The following is a 12001-nucleotide window of genomic DNA, read 5'->3' as shown; positions in this document are numbered from 1 at the left end:
GCCCAGGTTTACAGTAGACGCGTCCAGGTCCCTCCCAATCCCCGGCTCCGTGGTTCTGAGGAGTGAAGGGACGCGACATGAGGGCCCCGGAGCTTTGTTTGGACGGCTCTCTCAGTAACCGATGGCACTGCTGGAGCGCCCAGAAGTGAGGGCGACAGACTGTCCATTTCCACACCCGCTTCTGCGCTTCAAGAACAGATGCCAATTCCAATGTGAAAGTTTTATGTGTTTCATATAAATTGATTGGGTCTATTTCTGCTAAACGCATTATCCATTCACCACAGAACAACTATTAGAGTTAATAGAATTTGTAGCGAGAGCCATTACGTTCCAAACACGCCCTGCCGGGGATGACGGCATTGTTGGAAGGCAGGTCTTGCCGGGCCAGCCCCCTCGCTCAGAGCCTGTCTGCTGTCTACAGCCATACCACCCTGAACACGGCCGATCTCGTCTGATCTCAGAAGCTAAGCAGGGTCGGGCCTGGCTAGATGGCAGAGCCTGTCTTCTCACTCACTGAGGGTCTTTGTTTCCATCAGAGCCATCTGCGCTCAGATCCTACCTATTCTAATCCAGTCCCCAAAATCCCCATGCCAGGTCGGAGGAGGATGGGAAGCCGGGGTTCCCGCCGTAGCCACAGCTCTTCCCTGTGTGCCATTTCTAGAGGCAGGAGGTCCCGAGGCATTGAGAGAACAGGAAACGAGGAAGGGGAGGAGGGCCAGGGAACCCCACACACTCTGGGGAGACTCGACTTCAGCTCTTGGTTTCATTGCATAATTAACAACTTTCCTCGAAATGACCAGTGACAGAATCCAGGACTTCATGAGTGTAGTAGTGAGGTGGTCAGCTGTCAGGGACCCAGATCTGGCCTAGGGTTTCTCCATGTGTGTCATCCGCTCTGGTCACCTGCCTGGGGAAAGGGGACCCGCAGGTGCTGCTTGTTAACAATACAGGTTCCTGGGTCCTCCAGACCTGTGGAATCTGAATGTCTGGGAATGGGAGGTCAAACTCTGCATTTTTAACCAAGGAAAGTCGGATTTGAAACAAAGTTTAGGAGCCTGGGGCGGCAGCCCAACCTTCTCCGTACAGATGAGGAGCCTGGGCCCTGAGAAGCTGAGGAGATGGGCTCAGAGCCACAGGGTTAAGGTTTCAGCTCTCAGACAGCAAAGGCCTGGGTTTAGGCTGTTTCCTCTTTACACAGCAATAACCACCAGTCACTGAGCAGCACTGTGGGCCGGGAGCTGTGCTGGCCTCTTTCATATGCATTATCTATTTATTGGTACCATAATATGGCCCCCCTTTTGCAGACGAGGAAACTGAGGCCCACAGATGTTAAGTGATGTGCCCTAAGTTATACAACTTAGGCTAAAAGGCTGAAGAATATTTTTTTAATCCCATAAAAAAAAAAAAGTTTTCTAAGCCAGATAACATTTGGAAGGGCACAGTTGTGATAAAGAAATCTTAAAGGAATCCCAGTGTTGAATAAATCTTCTAGAGAAATCTCTCATCTCTGAGAAACCTCTGTTTCTCATGTCAGTTTTTGCTTAAGCCGAGCACATCTGCGTCTTCACTGACATTCAAACGGCGCCCTGGGCTCACAGCGCACCCGCACCCACACGAGAAAGCTGATAATTGCAGCTAATTGGCATCCCTCTGTGCACCCCAGCCTCCACTGGTGCCCATTCTGTCAGCACCCACTCAACTGGGGGAGCAACGCTGAGAGTCGGGCGGGCGCGGGGCCGTAGTCACAGTCCTCAGAGCCCGTTCAGACGCTCGCCATGTCCCTGCTCGGCTGGCCTGCTGTTTAACCAAGTGCTTCGTGTTCTCTCATATTTTACTAATTTTAGTTCCTCGTCTATTTATAGCAAGCAAACTAGTGATGACGCATGAAGCGCCGGCTGTAACAAGGCTCGCGGGCCCCCAGTCACTGCGGCAGGTTCGGAGCCCTCCCCATTAGGGTGCCACTCTTCATTTGGGTGCGTCTCCCTTCCCCAAACCAACACCGCTGTGCTGCGGGAAGAGAGAGGGCGTGGAACTAATTCGCAGTTCGTGATCCCCGTGACTGACGTTAACGAGTCTCTTCCAGGGCAAGGGCCTTTGCGCGCTGGAGAGCCAATCCGCATCCCCAAGGGCTGGCCAGCGCCAAGGCCCAGGGGCTTCTAGGTCGCCAAGGGAGAGAAAGCACCTCCACGCAGACCCGGGGGTGGTGGTAGGGTGGAACCGAGGCTGGGGCTGGAGAGGAGGCCCGAGTGCTCACCTGCGGGCAGAGTGCTCACCCGCAACAGAGCTTCCCAGGTGAATGTTCCCTGCTTGCAGGCTGCCTCCTTTCACCTGGATGGACATGGTCTGTGGCTACTAAGCACATTTAGTGTATCTGATTTGATGCTTCCAGACTGCCCCCACCCCCCAGACTCGCCAAGGGTGAACATCCCTATCAAGAGGAAATAGTCGCAGCTTTTCAAAGCATAGACTGCTCGGCTACGCCACTTCCGTTACGCCGCTCCCTTCTGCCGTCTGTGCCTTTGTTTCCCACAATGGTGCTTGCATTCCTAGCGCCTACATCACATAGGTTTGATGAAAGGACCACATGAGTAAATACACGGCAACTTAGAGAGGTGCCTGACACAGGCGCGCCACGTGAGCCATTGCTGTTCTCCCCGTTTCGGAGTTGAGGAAATAGAATCAGAAAGGCCATGCGACTTGCCCCCCCCAATCAGCTGCAGAGCCAGACTCAATCCAGCTCGCGCCAAAGTCTTCCCGCTCTAACCCCACGCCCCCAGGATCAACCCTAGACGCCACCCGGTGGCCGATCGCAGTACGGGCGACGCTGTTGCTGCATCCAGATCAGCCCATTTCCTCTTTCCGTTCAGGAGATTTGACTTGGCGTTCGATGCAGAAAACATCATTGCTTTCTAGTCAATATTTTCACAATTCCTTGAATCCTAGTCCTAAAAAAAAATTTTTTTCATATAGAGCTGAGTTCATTTTTAAAAGCATGTGCTGTGCGCCCGCTCTCTGCCAAACACTGTGCCGGGTGCCATGGGGCCTGCAGCTGGGAATGAGCCAAAGGGCCACCTTTGAAAACTGCACCCCCCAGAGCTGAGTCCACATAAGGCTGATATGAAGCCAATTATCCCAGGAGAAGAAACACTCTGGTTCCCTTTCCAATTTTCAATCAAGCACACCCGGAATCAGGACAGGTCGCCCCATTCCATGGCTCTAACTGTATTCTGCCTTGGTTGATGAGACAGTCTTCATCCAAGAAGTGTCCATTGCAAGTTATACTGAACTAACCATTTTAAAAAGGAAATCCAGTGCCCTTTGAGAAAGCAAGGAATTAATAGTGTCACTTTAGAACTGCCTAACCCCGGACCCCAACGAGAAATAGTGCAGCATCATCCGACTCCGACAGACTCAAAAACTCCTCACAAAACTCTAGTCTAATACTACAGACCGGAGGTTGGAATGAGGGCAAAGCTGAAGGCAGAATGGCTTAACCCTACGCCGTGGCTCCTCACTGTCTTCCTCCCAGCTGGCCCGAGAAACCTTGTTTTTTTCCCCGTTTGTTTCAGTGAAAGGTTACATAAATGGGAGACAATAAATGACGTGAGAGCTGTGGTCTCAGCATGCCTTGATTAAGATCATTTAGCTTCAAGGCTGGCAGAACACGAAGGCCCCTCCATCAGTGCAAGTGCACTAAGCACCTGTTATTTGGGGGTCCACTTTTAAATCTTGTCCTTCTCCCAGACTCGCTGGCTCTGCCTGCAAAACAGCCCTGCAGTCCCTCAGCATCTGTTCAGCTCTCTGCTAATTTCAGCAAAGCTTCAGTGGTCCTGGCCAGAGAGGTGTTATTTTGTTTAAATTCATCCGGGCCTGGCGCTGGACAGAGGAACTAGGAGGAAAAAGACTGAAATGCTAACTCTAGATCACAAAAAGAGATCCCTCCCATTTGCTCCTCCAATGCCAAGAGGAAAAGGAACAAGAGGTGGAGTTACCTTAGCCGTGACCGAATCACGGAGGGGTGAGAGGGCACTGGGAAGAACTCAGCCTGACCAGTGCCCTCCATGCTTGGCACTTACACGAAAGATGAGGAGGCCAAAGAGAGTACTGATCGCAGGGCAGGGCCTTTGGAGTGGCTGGATAGTTATCTATGGCTTGGTGACAAATTACCATAAATGTAGCAACTTAAAACAACACACTTTTGTTATCGTAGTTTCTGTGAGTTAGAAAACCAGGCACAGCTCGGCTGGGCCCTCTGCTTCATAGTTTCTTATAAGGTTGCAATCAAAGTGTTACCAGGGCTGGCGTCTCATCTGAAAGCTCCACTGGGAAAGGAGCCATCATTCTCGGGGGGGGGGGGGGGGGGGGGGGGGGGGGGGGGGGGGGCGGGGGGCGGAGGAGAAAGGGGGAAAAGTGGCGAGAGACTGCTAGCAAGATGGAAGTTATAATCTTATGTAATGTAATCACAGAAATGCCATGTGCATTGTATTCTGTTAGGTAAAAGCAACCTACAGGTCTTGCCCATACTCAAAAGGAGGGGATTTGCAAGAATGTGACTCCTAGGAGGTAGAGATCATTGGGGACCACCTTAGGGCTCACAGACAGGAATATTCACAAAGCACCTACTGAGTGCCAGGTAAACCAAGATAATAAATAGATCAGCAAAGAATCCTAGAGACCAAGGTTCCAGCTGTGGAACTTCAGAAGAAGCGTTCTGGGCCCCAGTTGTTTCCTCTTCCACAAGGTGGGGGTCGTAATTACCGGCCACGCTTCTCAGAGCTGGCTATTGGAGTGTGCAAATGAGGTCATTTATAACAGGCTTAGAAAGGTACCAAAGAATATACTAACATCAGACGTTTTGCGATAGTGTCATTAACATTATCATTAAAATATATGACTGGAAAGAAGTCACTCATCTTTATACGCTGCCTTCTATTCATTTTTAGTGTTTTTATATTCCTCCTACTCCCCCGCCTATCAACTGTGCACTTTTATCTATATGTGTGTTCTGCGTTGTGGAATTTATACACTAGTTCGGGAGAGAGATAACAAACAAGTGTACAGATGACATAGTTTCAAACAGTGATATGAAGAAAATAAAGCGAGTTAGGGGAACGGAGATGACAGTGGCAGAGCTCGTGCGTTCTGATGAGTCGGGCGTTCAGGGAGGAAACTCGAGGTTCCTTCAAGTGTGCGTCAGAGCAAACCCAGATAATACTATTTGTCGCTAATATTAAGATCCTACTTTTACTCCTAGGCTCCTGTGGCCTGGGGAAACCTCATAGCAACCACTCTCTTAGGTCTAATGGCTTTGACCATGAAGTGTGGGGAGACAGAGCAGAGGGCGGGTGTGAAAAAATGGGGAGTAGCCTGGGCCGAGGGTGACCAGATGCCTGGCTCTCCACCAAGGAAGGCAAGTTGAATACCATGTTCAATGTCTAAAGACGCACTGGGAGCCCAGACCCAATCCAGGCTGGCATTGCCGTGAGGGATAGCAACAGGAGTCCCTGGGCAGTCATATTTTCATTGTAAGTAGGTGAGAAGATCCAGATTCCAGGAGACTCTGTTCAGATTGAAGTCTGACCCAGCCGATACTGGGAGCCCAAGGAAGATTCTAGTTCCATAACCTGAACAGTTTTATAGGCGACTGCTGTTAGTTTAGTGGCTCTATACATAGCTACTATCACTAGTTCAGTGCCTGATGATGTCAAATCTCATAGCTCTGTGATCTTCTTGATCTTTTCCTCATACTTGTTGCCTCGTGGCCACTGCATCTCTTTACAACCATGACTGCATTGCAGGAGGGAATAAGAGGGAAGTGTCTCCTCCCTTCTTTTCTCTAGGCTTCTAGTCTTCTATGCTTTGCCTTCTCTTCTTGGTTCACCGTTTGGTCCTACTTGCCCATCCACTTTCCTTTGTGCCCTTGATATTTGGGTTACCCGCTCTTTCGTGTGTCCTTGTTCTCCAATTCATCATCCTAGAGGGTCTGGGACCCAGACCCAGGAGCCAGGACATTTGTTGTTTCTAGCTCCAAATGGCATGGCCAGTTGGACGACCTGCACCTCCATCTACCAGAGATGTTACAGTCACAAAGGCCTTATGAGGATTTCACCTTTCACGACTTAGAACCAAATAAGAAGCAAGAACCGCTAAGAACAAAGCAGGAAGGGGTCGTGGCCTCTCACACTGTTGCCGCTCTCTCAGGAGCCAGTGGACCTTAAAACAGGAAGCAGCAAATCCTACTAATAACCAGCTGTGGCCGAGCACCAGACCAAGGCTTTCTCTTCTCTGTCTGCACACAAGAGCAGATAAGGGCAGAAGACAATGACTCTTCAGGCCAGTGTGGTAATATTCAAATGTGAACCACCACCACTCCCCACTTAAGGCCTCAAAAACAAATCCATTAGTGGAACCCCCAGACGGGTGAGTCCACAGCACTGCTCTCAACATCAGATACTTTATTAACACAACTCTGGCCTGGAGCCAATTTGGGAATAACCAAATTAGCCCCAAGGCTTCCCTTAACTTAATTTTTACAGCTCTGCTTTCAAGATAGTGTTTTTCCTGTGGCCTTTCTCTTCTCTCCTGTGTTACTGACTTTCCCTCAAGGGATAAGGGGGTGGCTGGGAACAACAGAGCAGCCATCACAGGAGCCATTAAAAACTCCCTCAGATTGCCTGGTATCAGAGCTGCTTAGGGTAATTCAGTCCTGAAAGCAGCTTTTAGCTCAACATTCCTGACTTGCCGCCCTATTGATGGGGAACTGACTCCCTGGGAGGTTCCCCTCAGCAAAAGGACGTCTGCTACCCAGCGGAGACGGATGTGGGCCTCTGGTCTTGTTCCCTGGGGGGCCTCAGCATTTTTAGGCATCCCGCCTGTCTAGAGGAACTGGGTGAGAGCAAAGGAGACAAAGATGTAAAAGTGGAAAAGAGATCATGTGTGTGAACACAGCGAGTATAAAAGACTGGACCAATGTTATAATTATCGATGTTACCACAACCTAACTTCCAGAGAGAGAGATGACCAGAAAGCATTGCACAAATGAATGAGTGTGTGAGTGTGTGCGCGCGCGCGCACGCACACATGTACATGCGAACGAATTTAGTCTGAGAAACAAAGTAGAACAACATGGAAAATCCATCAACTGAAAACTGCTGCAGAAAGCGTAAATGTGACATGACCCGCTTCAGCCTCAGGTTGGCTCTATAATCACAGGCCAATTGTTTATCGTTTCTACACAATTGCCTATCTTATGAGATAAAAGTAATAATCTGCCCCCTTCACTGCCTACTAACCTAACATGGCTTTAAAGAGCTAAACTCACTGGAGGATGGAGGGACTACATAAGTGTACTGTAATTAAACACAGTGAAATTGAAGGCCTAAGGATTCCCTGCCCTGTTTGTTGAGAATCCTAGTAACATCCTTTTATCTGAGATGAGACTCCCAGTATCTCCCGCCATCCACCAAATACAAGTACATTTCGCAACTGTAAAATAAAGGCTTCCTGCGGCTAGCTGCCCCTCAGCCTGATACACAAGAAAAGTATAAGGCCTCTTTCACAGCTTCAGCCAACACTGGGTGTAAAATAAGATTAAAGATAGGAGGAGACGCTGAAGCACTAAGAAAACATACCTGATAGTAGAAAAAGAGGAAAGGGAGTCAGCATAAAATATTTATATATGGGGCCATTTAGTGAATGGTCAAATAGCCCTAAACAACTGGCTAAGTCTCATTGGCACTGTCAAGAAAAAGTTAAATTATACTTAGTAGGAAGCATGAAAAAAAAAAAAAAGGCAGAACGTGATATAACAACACGTGGTTTTTGGACATGTCCATGAGATAAAATCTGAAAAACGCCACAGCCCCAGGAATAGAAATGCGAATGAGGATCTGACCGGGTAGATGGTTTAATGGGACAAATCATAGCATATGACCTCACGTGATTCCTACATTAAAATATTTTCGAAGATTCTGGGAATATGGCAGTGATGGCAGTAACGGCATAGTTCTTTTATCTCTCTTAATCCCTACATAAAAACAGAGCAACCATATATCAGAACTTAAACACCATGGATAGGCGCAGCAAGGTTTTTTGGTAAGGTATTCCCCTCCAACCCCAAAATATACGTGGGAGAGGGCAAAGCACGGACAACCTCAAGACCCGCATGGTATCAGCACCTGAACAAGAGAAAGATTTGGAACACAACAGGTTGTCTTACAAACCTGAGAACACGAGAACCCCAAAATAGCTAAAAGAGGTATTTACTGGAAATGACAGAAAACCAATCTGAGAACAGCTGCTGAAACTGGGAGAGGCTTTGTCCAGGCCAGTGGGGTGTGAATGCAAGGGGCCCGTTGTAGGAGCTGAAGGAGCCCAAGCAGTCTGGCCACCAAGCCTCCTTTCCAGGAAAGGGCCCGCATCGAGAAGAAATTTCTGGGAGTGAAATCAGCGTTGCGTAGGACAGGAATAATAGAGACAGCAAGTGAACAGGATGTCCAGGTGACCGTGGGAGAAAGAAGCAGAGCCAGAGACATCAGAAAGCAAACAAGAAGGAGACAAGGAAGGGGAGAAGAACAGGAGGGGGGGCGGGGAGGAGAAGAGGAGGGAGGAAAAGAAGACTAGAAGCGAGAACATCTTGAAAGTTCTAGGAAACGAATTTCACATAAAAATGTGTAACAGAAGTATCAAGATCAAATCACATGCAAAATTACAATAATAATCTTAAAACGGCATGGGGAATACCTGTGTAGAAAAATGAAATCACACTAGAAAGGCATTCCTGCAGAAGAGACCAAACTTCTGTTTCAAAATGAGCTCAATAACAGTAACACAACAATACAAGACATGAAAAATAACATAATCAGTATTACGAAAGATAAGAAAATAGGTAGTAGAACTCAGAAAAGAAGGTAAAATGAAAGGAAAATAATAATTCAGAGAGGAAGACGAAATTAGAAGGAACATAAGAGCACGGAAACAACAGTTAATGCTTTACAAGAAATAGGTGGAAAGAGAAATTATTTTTAATAAAAAAGATGACATACATCAAAGCTAGGCAAAGAAGATCCAACATGTGGATAACAGGTCCCTGAAAATGAAAAGAAGTGGAGTAAAACAAATAATTAAACCTATAATTTAAGAAAAATTTTCTTATTGAAACTAATGAAAAGAGTGTTCTGTGTATCTGAGAATACTGACCCAGAATAAACAATACTAAAAAATATTCTAGCAAAATCACCAAACCACCAAAGTAAAAAAAGAAAATACTTTGGGCACCTAAGCAAAAGCACGTGACTTATTACAAAAGAAAATTTAGATTATCATCAGAGTTTTTTCATTAATACTTTATAACAGACGAAAATGGAGTAGCAAATATAATATCCTTAAGGGTAAAAAATACTAACTAACATCCAAGAACTCAACAAATATTGCTCCCATAAGTCCTTACTAAAGCATTTACTTGAAAACAGGCTTGAACCCACCAAAATGACTAGAGATATGACTGATGTGAGAACTAAACACATAGTACTTACAGAAGTAAGACTAAGGACTAAAGAAGAAAGAGTATCATATGTAAGGGCAATATGCCCAAACACTATAGATAGAATACAGTCTCAAGAAATTATAGAATTGAGAGCACATATACCAAAAAAAAAAAATTTAACAAATCTCAGTTTTATATTGATGATGGTACAGTAGTAGTAGTAATATAATACTGTATATTGCAAAAGAAAAAGTAAATGAGTAATTATAGAATATTCTAATTCTATTGGAATGTTCTTGAGAATCAAGATTCTCACTATGGAAAAAGAAATACAAATTAACGTAGAAGAGGTTAAATTTAAAACCCTATAGTCCTGAATATGAGTTGAAAGTATCAATGTGAGCATTTCACATATGTGTATGTTGTATTGATATACATGTACACGCATGCATATATATTTCCTAGCTCTGTGCACTGAAGAAGTCTAGGAACAATCACCAACCTAGTAGCATTAAGTTTCTATAGACCTCAGATTCTGGAATTGAAATACCTTTTTTTCACTCAAAGAAACAAAGGCTTTTGAGAAAATGGATGATTTCAGGTCTAGGGAAGGCACGTTCAGCCATACCAGATAGCAAGGAAGCAAAAGCACTCAGGAGGCTAACCACAGACCAAAAACGTGACAGTTTGAGCTTCTAAAGAATAATAGTGATTGACTAGAACTCAAAAATATGTTTAAATTCTAGAATTCATATAATATATAAGCAACAAATTAGTCAACTTTGGAGGATGATAGAGAACCAATTCATTATCTTGAAAACTACAAATAACGAGAAAGAATTGAGCCTTTATCCTGCCTTTCCTGTATGAACTCTGTACCACTGAGTAACCAAATAGTAGATGAGAGGAAGCATCTCTTTATAAATGTATTCCCACTAATAAATAAGAAAAAAAATTTGAAATAATGTAAAGGAATAATATCATTAATTTGCAACTCCCAATAAATAAATAGACCTCGGCATGAAGCTTTAACAACTGCTGACATCAAAAAAAAGAAAGCAATAATCAGACATAGATCATATGTCTAGAAGGGGGGCACTGCTTCATTGTTTAAAGAATTGAGACAGGTGGTATAAATGTTTTATAATCTGTAATCTGGCAATAATCTGTACGTTATTTTCATTTCACCTTAATAAGGAGAACAATTTATTAATTTTGTTACATATTTTAAAAGGGGATCATTTCTTCCAATTTATAATGAAGAATGTATGGTATACATATGGATGGTGAATGATTATATTTGAGTTTTGGTCATAATTTTATTGAATGGATCTATGTTGGCCAACAAAATGGTTTGATATGACACAGCTCCCATGAAGTTCAGCTCAGTCAACAGATATGGATAAAATTGAGTTCCACAGATCAGAACCAAAATGCTACAAAAGATCCATGAGCCACTGAGTGCTTCATAGGCCCTTCAGCATAAGGCAGATCTCTATCCTTCTGATTAGTAGTGCTAGTTGAGAACTTATTTTCCTTCGCATCACGCTTTATTTCTTTGCATTCAATTGAGCAGACGAGATGGCTTAACAACAGTAATAGAACTAGTACAATCACTGCCTAGCCAATTTTTTTTAGCATTGTGCTGTATAATACTAATTGATTAAATGAAAGCCAGCACTAAATGGGATTTTCTTTGCTCAGCTGTCTATAACTAATCAGTATTTTGATGTGAATGAGTATTAAACTAGGCTTCCAGTAAAAGTAAGAATGAGATAAAGAAGTTTCTTTTTTTCATAAGTAACTTGTAATACAATAGTTATTTTTTTGTCTTTAAAGTAAGAGAAGAGGAAAGAGCCAGCCTTCTTCTCTATTTATATGGGTCAGAGTCATCCAAGAGAGCAGAAAGGACCACCGTGCCTCAAAGCCTGCTGGGAGCAACAGAGTTATGGCTGGATGAATCATGGGTCTTAACTGGGATGGAAAACCTCTGTGCCCATGGAATACACCTTGGAAAGAGTTCCCTCTCTGGACCTTTCCATCAGAAATTGCTGAAAATAAAAACAAAATTTTGCATGTGGAAACCACCTGAGCCTAATATATGTCCACCAAATTGGGAAATATGGGTCCCTCTATTGAGAAATGGCCCTAGAGTCCCTCTATGGAATGGGGAACACAAATCCTGAGACTGGATGATTGCTTCCTACAGTCAGAAATTGAACAGGTAGTTACACACTTTTTAAACTACATTCATGTCTATAGCCATGCCACCTTGATCGAGCCAGATCCCGTCTGATCTCAGAAGCTAAGCAGGGTTGGGCCTAGTTAGTACTTGGATGAGAGACCACCTAGGAAGACCAGGTACTGTAGGCGTAAAAACTTTAAAATAATAATAATAATAAGGGATTATAAACTGACAAAGTCCTCACAATCTGTAAGGTCAACCAAGGGTTACCTTGCCTAAAAAAAATAAAAAATAATAATTAAAAAAATAAACTGCATTCATTATGCATTTCT

The 12001-nt window shown here is 44.6% G+C and overlaps 1 protein-coding gene and 1 pseudogene across 1 annotated transcript in view; both read left to right on the top strand.

Annotated features, from left to right (window-relative positions):
* ALK (ALK receptor tyrosine kinase) overlaps nucleotides 1-12001 on the top strand; it is a 598490-nt gene that overhangs the window by 540636 nt on the left and 45853 nt on the right. The window lies entirely within an intron of this gene.
* Nucleotides 11739-11857, top strand: LOC118605992 (annotated as a pseudogene).

The sequence above is a fragment of the Rousettus aegyptiacus genome, unplaced genomic scaffold (genome assembly GCF_014176215.1).
Source record: "Rousettus aegyptiacus isolate mRouAeg1 unplaced genomic scaffold, mRouAeg1.p scaffold_m13_p_7, whole genome shotgun sequence".
NCBI lineage: Eukaryota > Metazoa > Chordata > Mammalia > Chiroptera > Pteropodidae > Rousettus > Rousettus aegyptiacus.
Note: the sequence above shows the minus strand (reverse complement) of the source record. Positions and strands in the feature narration are given on the sequence as shown.